At 38.6% G+C, this 18,225-nt stretch overlaps 1 protein-coding gene across 1 annotated transcript in view; it reads left to right on the top strand.

Moving 5' to 3' along the window:
• LYRM4 (LYR motif containing 4) overlaps window positions 1-18,225 on the top strand; it is a 151,145-nt gene that overhangs the window by 74,717 nt on the left and 58,203 nt on the right. The window lies entirely within an intron of this gene.

Genomic DNA, 18,225 nt, shown 5'->3' with positions numbered 1-18,225 from the left:
AGCTCTGGTTAACCAGCAACAGACTTGATTCCTAAATGCCTTTCTAAATAAAGGCACATTAGCTATAGGTTAACATTTCTCTACATGGAGACTACCTAGGGGAGGAAAGTCAGAGAGGAAGAGAAACGTTTTAGTAATGAAATAATGTGTGTGCCAGATATTTGCACTTAGCATCTAAGATTTATGCTTTCATTATAGTCTCTACAACTATATGTGGAAACAGCTAGATTATAAAAAATAAAGCAAAAAAGCAGACTCAATCTTTTTTTCTTAAATTATTTGTTTGTTTGTTTGTTTGTTTTTTAGAGAGGGGAAAGGAGAAAGAGAGGGAGAGAAACGTCACTGTGTGGTTGCCTCTCACTCGCACCCCGAACTAGGGGACCTGACGTGCAACCTAGTCATGTGCCCTGACTGGGAATTCAATCTTTGTACAATAAAAATCTCTGTCACATAAAATATTCTCTATTGTTAGGTTATGGCTTCCTTGAAAATTGGTGTGTTTCAACTAAATACAGAATGTCCATTGATTGTCAAACAAATGTGGTTCCACTAGTAATTAGTGTTACATGGCCACACTTTTTACTGTACTTTACTACACTGGATATAAAAGCAGAATCTAAACAGTGGTTCTTGAATAGGTCACATCTCGGAACCACATTTTAAAATACACATGCTCAGATTTGTAGTTCTGAGCACCTGGGCTTCCTAGACACAGCCATAGCTCTGGACCACTGAACAGAGATATGTCTGGCATACCTCTCTAGTATCTACTGCCTTTTAATATCCAGGGGTAGCTTATGGCCGTGGATAAGTTTATTCTCCATTTAATGATCTATTTTTTAATCTTAAATAGCCAGTAATTAAAACTTAAATGGATCTTTGCTAAACATTTAAGCATTGAATAAAAGCTAAACTATATTTCCTTAACCAGTTTAAAAACCAGTCACTGATCTAATATAGCTACTTTCTTTGAACTTTACAAACACCTTTAAAAGTAGCTAAAAATTGCAAAAGTAATTATTACAAAACCAACGACTACATTCATATGTCAGCCTAAAATATCAACACCCTTGTTTAATTCAGGTATTCATTATGACTACGTAGCATCCTAGTGTTTCAGAAATGTCACATTAATTAATATCTGACTCAGTTTTAATAGCAAAGAAAAAGAATACCTGAGTTTATCAGGATGTGGGTAGATACTACCTGATTCCCGATGAGCACCTCGTTCACCAATCTGAGCTGCCTTTTTATGGGTAAAGTTCACTTTTTACATCAGTGTAACTGTGTGTGTGTGTGTGTGTGTGTCTGATCAATGGAAATGCCATTAGCAATAGGGAACAAAGAGGAACCATGTTAAAAAAGGAAATGTAACTTATAGTTACAGCCAGCAAACAGTTGAAAGTGTAGACCTACAAGTCCAGGAAGCACAGAGTCCCAAACAAGCTAGACCCAAAGACGACCACACCAACACACTTCATAATTAAAATGCCAAAGGTTCAAGGTAAACAGAGAAGAATCTTAAAAGCAGCAAGAGAAAAGCAGAGAGTTACCTACAAAGGGGTGCCTCTAAGACTATCAGCTGATTTCTCAAAAGAAACTTTGCAGGCAAAAGGGGGCTGGCAAGAAGTATTCAATGTGATGAAAAGCAAGGACTTACAACCAAGATTACTCTATCTAGCAACACTATCATTTAGAATGTAAGGGCAGATAAAGTGCTTCCCAGACAAGGTAAATCTAAAGGAGTTCTTCATCACCAAGCCATTATTATATGAAATGTTAAAGGGACTTATTTGAGAAGAAGATCAAAACTATGAACAGTAAAAAGACAACAAACTCACAACTATCAACAACTGAATCTGAAAAACAAAACCAAACTAAACAAACAACTAGAACAGGAACAGAATCATAGATATGGAGATCATTTGGAGGGTTATCATTGGAGAGAGGGAAGGGAGAGAATGGGGGAAAAGATACAGGGCTTAAGAAGCATAATTGATAGGAACAAAATAGACTGGGGAATGTTAAGAATAGTAAAGGAAATGGAGAAGCTAAAGGACTTAGATGCATGATCCATAGACATGAACTAGGGGGATTGCTTGAGGGAAGGGGGGTACCAGGCAGGGGGTGGGGCAAAGGGGAAAAATTGGGATAACTTTAATAGCATAATCAATAAAATATACTTTAAAAATATAGCAAAAACTTGTAATTATGTAACCAAATCTATCAAATTTTTATACTTTTGTGGGAGTTTTTTACATGAAAATTCATTAATTTTTACCTGGCCCCAATTCTTTCAAAAAATGTAAAGAGCAAAACTCTGTATAAAAGTTTGGGTTATAAGACTGATCATGTGTTGCTTGAGAAGAGAAAAGTGAGAAGAGTCTGTTACAGTAGATGTGGAGAAAGTGATGGGTGTCCATTAAAAATGGAAGAAGGATAACTGCCACAGAGATGATAAAATCGAATCAGCAAGACCAGTACGTAATTCCTGTTTTGCAATATTCAGGAGCAGATAGGGAGAGAGAGTTTGGTTCATTCTTCCAGGCTGAGATTGGCAAGGAGAATACAGCAGTAGAAGTCTGGGGAGGCAGGGTTACCCCAGCATGCATCACTGCAGTGACCAGTCATCAGGCCCAAGCCAGGAGGGACCTGTCAACTGGAGGACACATTAAAAAGGAAGAGCAACCTGGGGAATGACAAACTGAGAAAAGCAGGTATATGGGAGATTCAATAAAGGTCTGGGGCTTGGATGTGTCAGTGAGATTCAAGCTGCTACATAAGGGTAGGTAACATTAGGGATGCAATGGAAATCCTTGGATTTGAAGATAATATGTGTAAGCCAGGATGTTTGCAAGGTTAGTAGCATAGACGCTGAAAAGCCTGAAAATGCTGGCAGAAGAATGAATGGACAGGGGAACTGAGCTAGGTAGTGAAATCATATAAGGAAGGAAATCAGTAGACAAGAGTTACAAGTTTGGGTGAAGGGTCAGCCCACAGTATACACTTATGCTGCAATACATGGTAGCCCCGGAGAAGGTGGAGTAAGCAGGTGGTATAAATTTCAGAAGAATCCAGAGGTTTTCTAAGGGCCTCTAGGGATTATAGGCTCTTCAGGTTTTCTCAGTGACCATCTACTAGAAGATGCTAGTGCTCTCTTATTACCCTGTAAGCAAATGTATTTACTTAGGTGAATCATCGTTTATGATTTTGTGTTGAGACCTTGTTTGTTTCTACCTTAGATACTGTGGTGTGTGGCTAGAAGTAAAGGAAATCGATTAGGCTGTGTGGCTGGCATAATGAGGCTCCATCTGACATAATCACATTTCTATAATTAAGTACAATAAGAAATTAATGGTAAGCAGAACCATAAACCAAAAGTGTATTATAAGTATCATGGGGCAAGTTATTCTAAAACACAACTTGTGTGGCTAGTCCCCAAAAAAGTTAAACATAAATTACCATATGATCCAGCAATTGTACTTCTGAGTGTGTGTGTGTGTGTGTGTGTGTGTGTGTATGTATATATATATATTTCTCAAAAAAATTCAGAGCAATTAATATCATTAAAATGTCCATACTACCCAAAGTAATCTACAGAGTCAATGCAATTCCTATTAAAATACCAATGGCATATTTCAGAGATCTAGAACAAATATTCCAAAAATTTATAGGGAACCAAAAGGAGGCCCCAAATAGTTTCAGCAATTATTGGAAAGAAGAACAAAGTTGGAGGGATTACAATACCTGATATTAAACCATACCACAAGGCCACTATAATCAAAACAGTCTGGTACTGGCATTGAGAACAGATGCATAGATCAATGGAATAGAATAGAGAGCCCAGAAATAAACCCAGGTCTCTGTGGTTGATTAATATTTAACAAAGAGGGCATGAGCATACAATGGAGTAAAAACAGTCTCTTCAATAATTGGTGTTGGGAGAACTGGACTGGTACATGGAAAAAATGAAACTAGACCACCAACTTACATCATACACCAAGAATGAACTCAAAATGGATAAAGGACTTAAATATGTCATGATACCATAAAAGTCCTAGAGGAAAACATAGGCAGTAAAGTTTGAGATATCTCAGGTAACGATATTTTTGCTGTTATATCTCCTAGGGCAAGGAAAGTAAAGGAAAAAATAAACAAATGGGACTGCGTCGAATTAAAATGTTTCTGCACAGGTAAAGAAACCATCATCCAAATGAAAAAGGAACCAACTGTATAGGAGAACATATTTGCCAAGGATTTAATTGTCAAAATACATTAAAAAAAAAGAAAAAAACTCATATGACTCAACACCAGGAAAACAAACAACCCAATTAAAAAATGACAAAAGATCCCAATAGACACTTCTCCAAGGAAGACATACAGATGGCCCATAGACATATGAAAAAATGCTCAACATCACTAGCCAACAGAGAGATGCAAATTAAAACCACAATGAGGTATCACTTCACACCAGTCAGAATGGCCATCATTAATAAATCACAACAAGTGCTGGCAAGGATGCAGAGAAAAGGGAACCCTAGTGCACTGTTGGTGGGAATGCAGACTGGTGCAGCCCCTGTGGAAAACAGTGTGGAATTTCCTCAGAAAATTAAAAATGGAACTGCCTTATGACCCAGCAATTTTACTGCTGGGAATATACCCTTAGAATTCTGAAACACCAGTTCAAAAGAACCTATGCACCCCTATGTTCAGCAGTACTATTTACAATAGCCAAGTGTTAGAAACAGCCCAAATGCCCATCTGTAGATGAGTGGATCAAAAAACTGAGGTACATTTACACAATGGGATACTATGCAGCAAAAAGAAAGAGGAAGGGATTCCTACCCTTTGAGGCAACATGGATGGGACTGGAGGCTATTATGCTAAGTGAAATAAGCCAGTACCAGATGACCTCACTTAGAAATGAAATCTAATGAACAAAATAAACTAGCAAGAAAAACATGGAATAGACTGATTGCTGTAGGAGTTGAGGAGGGAGGTGGGGAATGGTGAAAGGAAGAGGAAGGGATTAGTCAGTCATGTATGAATGACCCATGGACATAGACAATGGAGAGGGGTTAACTGTGGGAGAGGGGTGGGCTAGGTGTAGGAGAGCAAAAAGGGAAAAAAATGGGACAAATGTAATAGAATAAACAATAAAAAATGTCAAACACACACACAAAAAAGAATTCAGAGCAGAGTCTCAAGGAGATATTTCTATACCCATAGTTGTATCAGCATTATTCACAATAGCTAAAAGTTGGAAACACTCCAAATGTCATCTGATAAATGAATAAATAAATGTGGTATATACGTACAATGGAATATTATTCAGCCTTCTAAAGGAATGATGTTCTGACACATCCTACAACATGTATGAAACTTGAAGACATTATGCTGTATGAAATAAGCCAGTCATAAAAGAACAAATATCATGATTCCACTAATATGAGGTGTCTAGAGTAGTCAAATTCATAGAAACAACAAGTAGAATCATGGTTGCCAGCAGAATAGAGAGTTTTCATTTAATGGGGACAGAGTTTCAGTTTGGTAGAATGGAAAGAGTTCTGTGAATGGAAGGTGGTGATGGCTGCACAACAGTGTAAAAGTACTTAGTGCTACAGAACTGTACACTTACAAACAGTGTAAATGATCAATTTTATGTGTAACTAGCAACAATTTTATTCAAAAAGCATACATTTTTTAAATAAATGGTTTAAATGATAAATTTTGTTATATATGTTTTACAACAATAAAGGGAAAAAAATATTAGACCCTGACTTTGAGTTATTGAGGGGTGTTTGTTCCTTTTTCTTTTTATTTTTTGTAATTGTGCATTTAATTCTCAGTGATAAGAAAATCAGTAAAAATATGATCTGTGGGACACTCCCTAGTCTTACAAGGGCATGCAACTGTGCACACAGACGTATACACACATGCAAATGCATGCTTTATTCATCTATGAAACAGCAAATTTTAACTGCTAATAAACCCCTTAAAAGAAACTCATTTTATTTTAACCATTTGTAACAGGGAAGTATAATCAGAGAAAACTCTTTCAACTCCACCCATTTTGTTCATTTCCTTTGTTTTTCTCTGGGTTAGAAAAGATAATGTATGTAAAAGCTTTTTTATAATCATGATATTCTCTGCAAATGTAAGACACCAAAATGATGGTAGCACAGTCTTCCAGCCTCCCCACTGGGATCAAGCCAAAATGGCCTTTCAAACAGGCGAAGCAAGACTGGGATGGGGATAGCTGCCTCATCTTCTCTCTTATTTAGAAGAAAAAGAAAAAAAAACTTTGAAAAGGTAATCTTAATTTGAAATACCACATTTAACCACTTTGATAATCTTTTTTTTTCCTGCTCTGTATTTTAGACTTCTCCTTACAGCCTGGGTCAGAGCTTCATCCTAGGCCAACCCTAGGAATAAGGCTGTGGTGCAATCACGTCATGTTTGTACATTTTAGGGGTGGCCATTTTCGTCTTCGGGCTGTAAAATAAGCATGTCAGGCTAGGTGATCTAGGGCTTCTTTCTATTGCCAAAAATTACCTGATTCCCAAACCTGGCCTGGGCTCACATTCAGTCCCTTCTGTAGCCTCTGCTCCTCTGTTAGTCTTGTTCACATTGACTGGATGACAGCAATACATGTTTTTAGTTTATGTTTCACCCAGCATCCAAGGAAAGATGAGGGAAATAGTTGTTGGTCTAAATGTCATCTAAATCTTCACTTGGCAAGAGTTGGCCAGCCATTACTATTTTGTCAATGAGACTGCCAGAGATTAATAGGGGGTGCCAGTAGGTCTCATAAATTGTTAAATGACTTCATGTTCTGGGATGTTTAGAGTAAGTGTTGGTGGGGGGCGGGGGGCGGTGTTGTGAGGAAGGGGGAGAATTACCTGACAGTCCCTGCTTTCAAAAGCATGGAGGCCATGTGGACACAAGGACAAGCTTTTGTGTGTATCTGTATACATATGTCCTAACTGAGGATGTGCGCGTGCCTTTGTTTTTAAGGGGAGTGCGTAAGCATTATCAATAGAAACCTACAGAGCAGGATACAGAAACACAGAAAGCATTGGACAGGCAGAGTGCTGAAAAGTAAAATCTGAAAAAGTGACTCCAACAGAAAGTTCTAAAAGAATTTGCTGAGCATAAATAATGTCTGCAACCACTTTGGTGCTATTAGACATTGGAGTGGATTACTCATGCAGTGCCTATATGTTAGTTAAAAAATGGTACGCTGTGTCTGTTATGGACCAAATGTTTGTGTGATCCCCCTCTACCCACCCAAAACTCATATATGGAAACCCTAAGCCCTGGTGTGATGATAAAAGTGAAATCTTTGAGAGATAATTAGGATTAATGAGATCATGAGGATGGAGCCCTTGTGAATGGGGTTAGTGCCCTTATAAGAGTTCCGAAAGAGTTTACTTCCTCTCTCCACTAAATGTAGTGTGCAACTTGCCATGCAGTGCTCAGTGTTGATTTTTCTGTTTCTGTCATTTTATAGGAACTACAAAATCTCCTTTGTACATGATCTTTAGAAAAAGCAAACTTTTCTGATTTTCAATTTTTTTGGATTTTACTGACAATTTTGGGGATTAACTGTGTTTTGATTCTTTCTTCTTGTCCTTGAAGTGGTTAATATTAATGCTAAAAGTGATGTCATGAACTTTTCCCTTTTGGAATTTATCAGAAAAGGGAATTACTTGCCTTCAGCCATTAGAAAGACAGTTTGACTCACTAATCAGGTATATGCTTTACTATATATGTTTTACATCAGTTTTTTTAAAAAAAAGAAATTCTAATTTGATCATATTTGCTATGCTTTCATTTGGGTTAAAAGTTGGCACTTGAATCAGTTAAGACATTCAGTAAAGAATGCCAGATGGAGAGGGAGGCCAAGGGTCCACTCTAAATCGTGTTAATGGTTATCACCTAGGGCCTAGGTGGTCTGCTTCTAGCTAATTCACAGTAATGCTCATCTTCAACATATCTTACTTCCAACCTTACTGTTGGCATCGTTTTCCTCTTATTTGATCCAGTTTGTTTTTTAACGCTGTCCCATTATCACATTTCTCCACAATCCTGAATTCCATAGGCAGCAGGCAGCGTTAGGGAAGAGATCATTTACTTCACTGCACATAATTCCTGCCACAGGAAGATGGGAGCCAGGGAAGAGAACAAGGTTGTCTCTTTCTAGTTCTGCCTATATTGGTGCTTTGCTTCAGACTGATGTAGAGAAACAGGAAGGATATAGAATAGGAAGCCAAGATGGGAAGACTAAATGTTTGTCAGTCCCTTTTACAATATCACAGATTGTCAAAATATGAAGTCTATCCACATTTAAATGTCCATTTAAGAAACATTGATATAAGTGATTTTTGTATTTTTTATTCCCATACATACACACTTCTACAGAAAGTAAAGAGTTTAGTTTTAGAAGCTTTATTTTTCAGAAGAGTTATGCTTAGGAATCCTGAACAATGATTTTTAAGAACCATATGAGAATGTCTACATCCAAGTATTACTCTTCAAATCATTCACCTTGAGGGCCTGCCTGTGTACTACAATAAACTTCTTTTTCAAAATTACCCTCAGTTTTAGTTTCCAGTGCACATAAGAAAATTGAGTAGTATCATGGCTCCTTTCTTTATACCTGACTCAATCACTTTTAACTATTTCCAAAGATAAATCTACCCTCAGAGGATGAAACTTTGCCAACACAGAATCTGCAAAAGAATATATGAGTTATTCATTCAAAAAATATTGAGTACCTACTATGTTGCTAAGTGTTCTGTTGGACACCAGTGATATTAAATGAACAGAACAAGTTAGAGCATATTATGACTCTAGTTGAATTTTATATTTTCGCTAGTCATTGAAATAACGGGGTTTCATAAGGACATATGTGACAGCTATGCCTAAAAAGATAGAAGGAAAGACTCGAGGATTCCTCAAACCAGAACAGTAGAAAAGAAACATGTCCTAGCAGGACCAACATGGGAGATTGGGTGTAGAGCTAAATTAAACAGGCATCCTTCACTCAGATGATAATTGTGTTGGCACCAGTGAGCTTGTATATCACTGAATTAAGAGGCAGCCTGTGCTTGAAAAGAAGTCTTCCTGAAGAACGTGCAGTGTTTCTTGGTCAGGTCATGATTATTCCTATCACTGTAACAGAAGACGTCTTTCTGAGATCCTTAAGAGTACATCAACTATGCAACTTAAGGAAAGTCTTAAGAAGATATAGTAAATAGCAGAAAAATGCCAAGTTGAGAAATTTCAAAATCACCTGTAATTTCTGCTACTGAAACAAACGTTTCAGTTGTGGTCAAACCTTTCAAGAGCACAGCTCTCTTAAAGACAAAGAAATGGGAGATCTGATAGTTCTTCAGTTATTGGTGATGCAACTGTAGTATCACTTTTCCACATTTTTCCTTCACGTTGCCATTCTCAAGTTTTACATACATTCTAGACATATACACAGTAGGAGGTATTTGAGATATTTTCAAAGAGCCAACAACCCTAAGCAAAATCAGCATTTAGAAACTATTTCATTTAGATCATTACAGAAGCATATTCCTGTGTATAACACTGTTCCTGTGCGATTATGTGATGGGCAACTTGGGAAAACAGAAGGTTTCAGAACAGGCATACCTCTATGCCTCCATGCCAACACAGATGAAATTTCATTTTTCCACTTTGGGAAATTTGACGTTCATATTCACCAAAACTTTAAACTGCTGTCAAAAAGGGTAATCAGCTGACATCATTCTTTTTTTCAATATGAAGATGGAAATTTCATTTTCAAAGGCAAATTTGTCAGATCACAACATTAGCAAACTTCTTTTGGTGCTTTAGCCCTGAGGCACAGAACAGCCAAGAATTATTTATAAACCACATTACTTTATGAAGTGAAAACTATGAAAACATCTTTCCCATTGGCTTCTGAGAAGTTGAGGAACAGACTGGAGACTGCTGAATTGTCAATTTGAAAACTTTGGATAGGACTTAGAACCCTCTTAGAAGAGGCTAATGGACAGTATCATTTATAGCATAAAAAGCCATTTCAGGTGTTTTCTTAGTATTCTATAGGCCCTGTTCCATTGATCTGTCACTACCACTAGAACTTAGCAATGAAAAACAACCACCATTTTTATTACACTCACAGATGGATCAGGAATTCAGATGGTGCACAGTGGGAAAGGCTTATCTCTGATCCATGATTAAGCCTCAATTGGGAACACTGCAGTGCTGGGGATAACTAAACTAACTGGGGGTTGGAATTACATGGAGGCTTCATCACATGGTCTGGTGTCTAGGCTGGCACCAACTATGAATCTTGAACAAAACAGAATATCTGCCTGTGGCCGCAGCATGTGGCTCGGGCTTCCTGACATCATCACAGCCTCAGACTTCTTACATCATGGTTAGAACTACAGAGGAAAGTGTTCCAGAGGATAAGTCGCCACTACATGGCCTTTTATAACCTAACCTGGAAGTCAGATGGTATCACTTCTGCCATATTCCATTGGTCAAAGCAGTCACAAGCTCAGATTTCAGGGATGGGGACAAAGGACTCCCCTCTTCCCCCAATTCTCAATGGTAGGAGTGTCATAAAATTTGTGGCCATATTTTAAGACAATCACAGCATAGGGAATATAGTCAATAATATTGTAATAACTATGTATGGTGTCAAGTAGGTACCTGACTTGGGGGGGGGCGGGTCATCACTTTGGAAGTTATATCACTATGTTACAGACCTGAAACGAATAAAATATTGTATGTCAACTGTAATTGAAAAAATTCAAATAAAGTTTTCTTATAAATTGTAGGCCTCTTCTCCTTAGTATTGAAACAGCTCTGTTGCCTGGAGTCCTCAGAAGAATTACAGTTATCTTACTATATTCTAATTATATTCTCTTACATTTTCCCCCTCAACAGTCATTCAAGAAGGGCCTAGGAGTTTCACCTGCATCCTATTATGTTTTAAGATTCTCTCTTTATCTTTAACTTTTTGACATTTTGATTATAATGTGTCTTGGAGTGGTTCTCCCTGGGTCCAGTTTTTTTGGAATTCTCTGTGCTTCCTGGACCTGTAAGTCTATTTCCTTCCCCAAGTTTGGGAAGTTCTGCTTTATTATATTTTCACTTAATTTTTCAATTTCTAGTTCATCTTCTTCGCCCTCTGGCAAACCAATGATTCTTATGTTGGGCCTTTTATAGCTGTCCCAGAGATTTCTGATCCTCTCATCATTTTCCTTGCTTCCCGTTTCCTCTCTCTGCACTGGTTGACTGTTTGTTCCTTCTCTGTGTTCTGGTTTGTTGATTTGAACTCTGGATTTTATTTCCTCACCATCTGTCTCGTATGTGGTTTTGTTCCTTTCAGTATGAGTGTTTTTCGGTTCTTTCTCATCTTTTTCCAGATCTTTTGTTAATTCTGTAAGCCACCTGATAACAATGGCCCTGAACTGAGCCTCTGACAGGTTTCTTATTTGTTCATCTGTCAGGTTCTTCATCTGTTGCCTGGTGAGCTGCGCCACCGGGATTTCTATAGTTGTCTGCCTCATTTTGACAGATGCGTTTTGTTTTCTTGGGCCGGCTATAGGGGGCAGTGCCTCTGTACTCGTCACAACCCAGCGACCAGCGCCGATCCACAACCTTTCTCGTCGGAGCTTTGTCGTCACTGCCCAGCGACCAGTGGCGATCCGCAACCTGTTTCGCAGCCCTGTGGCGCTTTGTGTGGGGGCGGGGGTCCAAGATGGATTCACACAGTTATTCAGCTAGGAGACCGGGATCCTCCCGCCCCCCTGGGCCTCACTGTTCGAGGCGAGGTGGTGGCTGCTTTCCCCAGCGTTGGGGTCGCGAGCTGCCGGGGTTTGACTGCAGCCGGGATTGTCCTCCCTGCCGCTGTCCCTGGTGCGACCGCAAACAGCACCGCCCACTTTCGCTCGTCCTACCTGCCCAAAGGGTGCCGCTGGTTTATAACTTCATACGTTGGGCTTCCGTGTAGTTTTATTTTCTGGAATTTCTAGTTATCTTTTGTTTTGAAGTAGTTGTATTCCTCTCTAGTTGTAGAGGGAGGCCGAGCGTGTCCGTCTAAGCCTCCATCTTGGCCGGAAGTCCCTGCATCCTATTATGTTTTAAATCAGTGGAACAGGCAGGAAAGAGAAGGGTGAACAAACATAAAATATTCAAGTGGAAGGAGCTGTGGCTTACTGGAAAGCTTTTGTACATTTTAAGGGACAGCTGTTAGTTCCAACTAAAAGTAGGAATGAAGTCTTTGTACTTCCAGAACTTCCTGCTGGCATATAATTTTTGATCGCTAGATCCTCTGGAGGTCTGGGTTTATGCTATTATCTATGCACTGGCTCAGAACCCCTCTCCAAAGGTCCAAAACTCAAAACAAGGCAGTAGTTAGGATCACATATTCACATATAGCCACGGGAATCTCCACGTTGGAGTCTGGAACGCACCTCCATTAAATGCTGCTTACCTTAATATTTTCAAAGCCTCTAGCGAGAGAATATAGTTTCTCGGCAAGTGGAAGGCATTCTTCCTTCATCTGTAATTAGCATGTGAATTGCACCATTTTAGTTCATTAATTAAGTGTGTGATGTCTCTAAACCCAACTGGCTAAGAAGCAGAGCTTTAATTATTAGCTGTAAAAAATTGAAGAAGGATTGGCTTGTATTTTATATTCACAACTCATCTCAAATTTTTTAGATTTTAAACTTGTCTTAAGCATGTTACGTACTTAAAAGAAAGCGAGGACAATATTTATTTATATATTCATCTCAATTTAATATTTGGGACCTTACATTTACCAACTATAACTGTAAAGACAGAACAAAAATTACAGAAAGATAGAGGACCAGGGAGAATTTAAGGAAGCTAAAGCTTTATTTTCATCCCTACCCTCCTTGAACTAATCATTAACTAAAAGTTTATAAGTAACCCCCTCCTTCTGAGAAGAAATGCCCAGTGACACCAAATAGGATGAAGCACACTGAGTGATCTTCACTTTCATTTTCGTGACTTGAGTCTTTGTGAAAATTTCCCTGTGCAATACATGTCCCTTGGGTTCTATTCATTATCACCTCTGCATGAAGCCAGGAGTAGGGAGATGGGTGTATTTGTCATTTTAACCACATTCACTGATTTTAAAGATGACAATCTCCTTAGTACATTACTATGACTGATGCCCTGGAGGGTTGAAATTAGTGGCTTTTCTCTTAATGGAGGTGAAATCTTCATGATACTTAAATACACTGTAGAGCTTTCATTGCTCCCTGTACAGATTCATTGTGAGATCTAAACACAGGGAGCTGCTAGTGGGATACTCTTTATTCCTCCTTTAACCTAACTTACAAAAAAGAAGCCAGGAATATATCCAAGGTTCTGTGGAAAACATCAGATCTGACAATGAAGAACTAAGAAGAGGACGCAGCTTTCTCCAGTTTGCATATTGGATCACAGTTCTCACAGAATCTGGAGTTCAGGGCCAAGGGTGACATTAATAGTCACCAGAACCCTCCTTCTTGGACCCAGATTTATCGCAGGCTTTGGAATAGGTCCAATATCACTGCACAGGTCTCCTTATTCCACAGCAGCCAGTGCTGCCAGGAATCTGCCTCTTGTCTCCAGAATAACTTCCTATTGAAAGCAGCTCTATAAGCAGGTTATGAAAGGCGCTTCATTACTATAAGATATCCTTCCTTTTTTTTTTTTTAATGTATGTCAACTTTAAAGATTTTAATTATTTACTTTTAGAGAGAAGGGGAGGAAGGGAGAGAGGGCAAGAAACATCGGTGTGCGAGAGACACATTGATTGGTCACCTCTCACACACCCCCAACCTGGGACCCGGCCCGCAACCCAGGCATGTGCCCCGACTGGGAATCAAACAGGTCACCTTTGGGTTTACAGGTCGGCACTCACTCCACTGAGCCACACCAGCCAGGGCTAAGATGTACTTCTTTTTCAAGTTATTTTCCTTTTTTGTATGAGCCCTAAACTCAGAAAAATTACCATGGAAAGTGACCAGCCCATAATAAGACACAGCAAATAGTAAATTTGTAAATTAGAAAAAAGCTTAAAATATGACAATGTTTTATTGGTCACTCTGTATTCACTAATCGCTCTCTTCATTAACGATTCAGTGGAATTTCAAATGTGTTAATATTGTTCATTAATAAAAAAGAATTGCAGTTTTAAACATTGTGCTTAACTCTTTGAAGTACAGCATCTTTAATGTTGCTAGTTGTTCTTGTTCTAGAACAAGACCTATTCAGACCTCATGTTTCACTAACCCTACACATCATGGGTACATAACTGAAAATACTGCTACAAATTAAAACCTTGGGTTAGCTCAAGGAGTAGCTGTGGAAAAACATTCAGACAGAATGTTCCAGTTTCCTGAACAATGCCCAGAACATAGCTCCATATACAACGAGTGTGACAGTGTTGATATGTTTAATTACTGTGTTTGGTATTAACACATGTGTAATGGCACAAAGCACAAGAAATTTCATTACATCTCTGGCAAATTCATATTGAAAAAAAGCAGGACAGATGGTTGAAAACAGTCATAAAATAGTCTATTACGTGTCAGCAAAAATCATTAGACAGTAGTTAAAGAGATGTTATTAATGGATCATATTCACTTGGGGAGTCATGTTTCTAGAATGCACATTAAAGCAAAGATACTGCTGGTATTTTTAATGTAATCAGGGCCAAAGACAAACATGTCTTTCTACATAATTAGAAAATAGATTTATTGACAGTAAAGAAGCTGCTATGCAGCCTGGCTCTACATCATTGGGGAAGTTATTGTTTGTATCTTCTAACACCAAGAAGTAAAATATAGCTGTTGGATGTGAGCCCTGTAGGTCACTGAAATAATACATTATTGTCTTATTGATATATTCTGGGGAGATGGGGATGAGATAGAATTATTATTTCTGAAAATCATCAAAAGCCCATTTTTAGAAAGCGATGGACAACTAACCAATGAATGAATAACTTTAATTTCCCAAGTGCTTAACATGTGCTTTTAGAATTAATGTAGATGTCAGCATTTTGACTTTGTGAGCATGAGAATGATGTCAGTGTATGTCTGCATGACCAAAGCATTTCTGTAAGGTGGTGGAGAGCCCTTTAGGCCAGGTCTGTAACTTGGTGTGGCCCGCGGTCTGCAGAGCGGGACTTTCAGCCCTGCAGGTCCAGAATGTTGGTATCGTTTTCTCCTTAGGGCCTCTACCACTGCCAAACAGGACCAGGAGCCACTGAATGGAGGTGTCCATGAAACTGGGATCACAGTCCAGGGCTTCCTTGTGTGCAAAGTGTTTGGGAATGCTCTTTTTCTCAGAGAAGCTCTTTTCTTCTGGGCTTTCTGAAAACTGCTGCTCTTCAAATGGTGCTCCTCATGCAGAAGCAGCCCATGTTTCAGCATGCTTTCCCAACATGTCAGAATGCATGGGATTGCGGCACATTTACACTTGTCACCTTTTACATCAGCTGCCAACCTATGACTTCCATCCAGCTAGGCTGTAATCACATAGATAGTGTGTCACCACAGCCCGTTTTGGACACGAGCAAGTTTCTTGATACAGCCTGCAATGCTCGTTGTGTGTGAACTCAGGAGTGCCTTTTCTGAAACACACGACTGAAGCAACATGCAAATACAGACCGCAGTCCTGTCGACATCCCGCATGGCTGTGTGGGTGTCGCTGTGGGTTTACGGACTCTGCCCCAATGATGTCGTGATTTACAGTGTGCTGTACTAGAAACTGATTACCTCTGAGTAGATTTCCTTCATTCGTAACTCTTCTCTATCCCTTCAACCTAAAAGTAACAGTAATAAACAATTTAAACGTGATATAAATCTGTCATGTTTGATAAAAGCAGGGGGCATATCTCAGCACCTACCATCCGAATTGCATCATAAAATCTACACAATTTGCTCTGAGTTTCCAACACAGAAAGAGGTCCTTTGTCATCACTTTGGACTCTTAAAATGTTTATATAACTGGTTAACAGACATCAACTATTGATTCTTATATTATGCCTGAGGAAGTTTAAACTTCTAGATTTATTCCTAATCATCAAAATAAGTTTGGCTCTCTTTCACCGTTCATTGTTGCCCTCCCACCCCCATCATCCATTTTTGACATTGTGGGTCTTCTCAGGCAAGAGCTCTAAACTTTGAACTTGAATAAGTCTTCAAGTGCTAGATGCCCAATGGCTTTAGTGATTCATATTTGTAAACACAGGAACTGAAGGGATGGAGGATATTATGAAGCAATATTTCAGTGTTTTCCTGACTAAGAGTCGGAGCTGGATATAATGTTGATGAATAATTAGGGATTTTGTGTGTATTGGGAGGGTTGGGTCAAGGTAAGTATTGCTTTTTTTATTACATGTATAATCCATAGTTATAGTAATATTTGAGAGAAGAAAGAAAAGTTGTTCATAATTCTTTCATGAAATACTATTATTTTCATGTGTACTCTTCTAGAATGTTACTTCTACAAATAGATACATACGAGTGTATGTTTATTTTGGAATCCTGCTAATCATTCATAACTTTATGATCTCTTAGTTAAAATTAACATCTTCAAGTCAGTAAAAATACACATCACCGTCATCTGTTTTGCCAGTTCCTATTTTTGGACCTTTAGATCACTATCAGCATTTGCTACTTTAAACAGTGCTCTAATCAACATCCTTGTAATATATCTTTGTTCATTTATATAGTGGTTCTTTAGGATAGATTACTAGACATAAACCTGATGGGTCAAAATATATACCCAACATAAGGAGATTTTATACATCTCCAACTCGGAAGAGAGGAGGTGTGTTTGTTTTTAGTGTTCTACTGCTGTGTTAACCCTGTGCTATCAGATTAGAAGAAATTGTGTTCTTCATATGGCCATATTTAAAAGGAATAAAGTGAGAAAAGCTGATTTTTTTATACTCACCCAAGAGCATGCTTATTAATTTTAGAGAGAGGGGAAGGGAGTGAGAGAGAGAGGGAGAGAAACATCAGTTGGTTACTTCTTGTACACACCCCAACCAGGACTGAAGCCACAGCCCAGGTATGTGCCTGGACCAAGAATCGAACCAGTGACCTTTTGGTTTACAGAACAATGCTCCAAACAACTGAGCCACACTGGCCAGGGCAAGAAAAGCTATTTTGTACCTAATTACTTTTGGGGTGATAGACCCATTGTGAATCTAAGCTCTGGATACTCACCTTGAAAAATGCATGTATGTATTGTATATATACAATGCCAAGTGGTTCCTCAACTCTTAAACCTAATCAATGGCCTCCAGTTAAGGCTTTGACCTACAGCTTATACCTACTTCCTAGTTTTTTGTTTTTCTTTTTAATATCAATTTCATACCACTTAAGAATGAAGTTAATTTATTATTTCTCTTCAGGTCTCATATATATATTTATATCCCTTCATATGTAGGCTATTTTATATTAAAATTATATAATGTAATATTGAAACAAGGAATAAAAGTAAACTTCCAAAAAGACTGTCACTACTACTCTAGGCTTAAATTTGGCAGTGAATTATCAAAGATTTATTTGGGCAAGACTACATTTTAAATACACAGGATATGATGTTCACATACTTCACCTTCTGTTCATACATTTTTTCCTGCTTGCAGGATTTATCTAAGTGAATATCCTACTGTCCCAAACTCAAACTTTTTTTCTCAAAATATGCTCCACCTCCTTGTATCCAAACATCTGTTAATTGTACCACTCGTGGTTGAAACTGTAGATTCAACTTGAATGTTCCCTTGACCAATGAATTAATCAGGGTTCTCCACAGAAATGGAACCAATAGGAGAAGGGGGGGGAGAGTGTGTGTGAGTCAGAGTCCAAGTCTGAAGGCCTGAAAACCAAGAGAGCCAATGCTTTAATTCTAGCCCAAAGGCCAGCAGGCTCAAGGCTCAAGACCCAGGAAGAGCCTTTCTGTCAGTTTGAGTTCAAAAAAGGAAGTAAAAAAAAAAAACCTGATGTTCCTTTTAAGGTCATAGGCGAGAAGAATACTATTACTCAAGGGAGGAAAAGACTTTTTGTTCTATTCAGGCCTTCAACTGAGTAGATGAGTCCCACTCACGTTATGGAACGCAATCTGCTTTACTCAGCCTCCCAATTTAAATATTATCACCCAAAAACACCATCAAAGGAGCACCCAGAA

Source organism: Furipterus horrens, unplaced genomic scaffold (assembly GCF_987537825.1).
Source record: "Furipterus horrens unplaced genomic scaffold, mFurHor1.1.pri manual_scaffold_3, whole genome shotgun sequence".
Taxonomy (NCBI): Eukaryota; Metazoa; Chordata; class Mammalia; order Chiroptera; family Furipteridae; genus Furipterus; species Furipterus horrens.
Note: the sequence above shows the minus strand (reverse complement) of the source record. Positions and strands in the feature narration are given on the sequence as shown.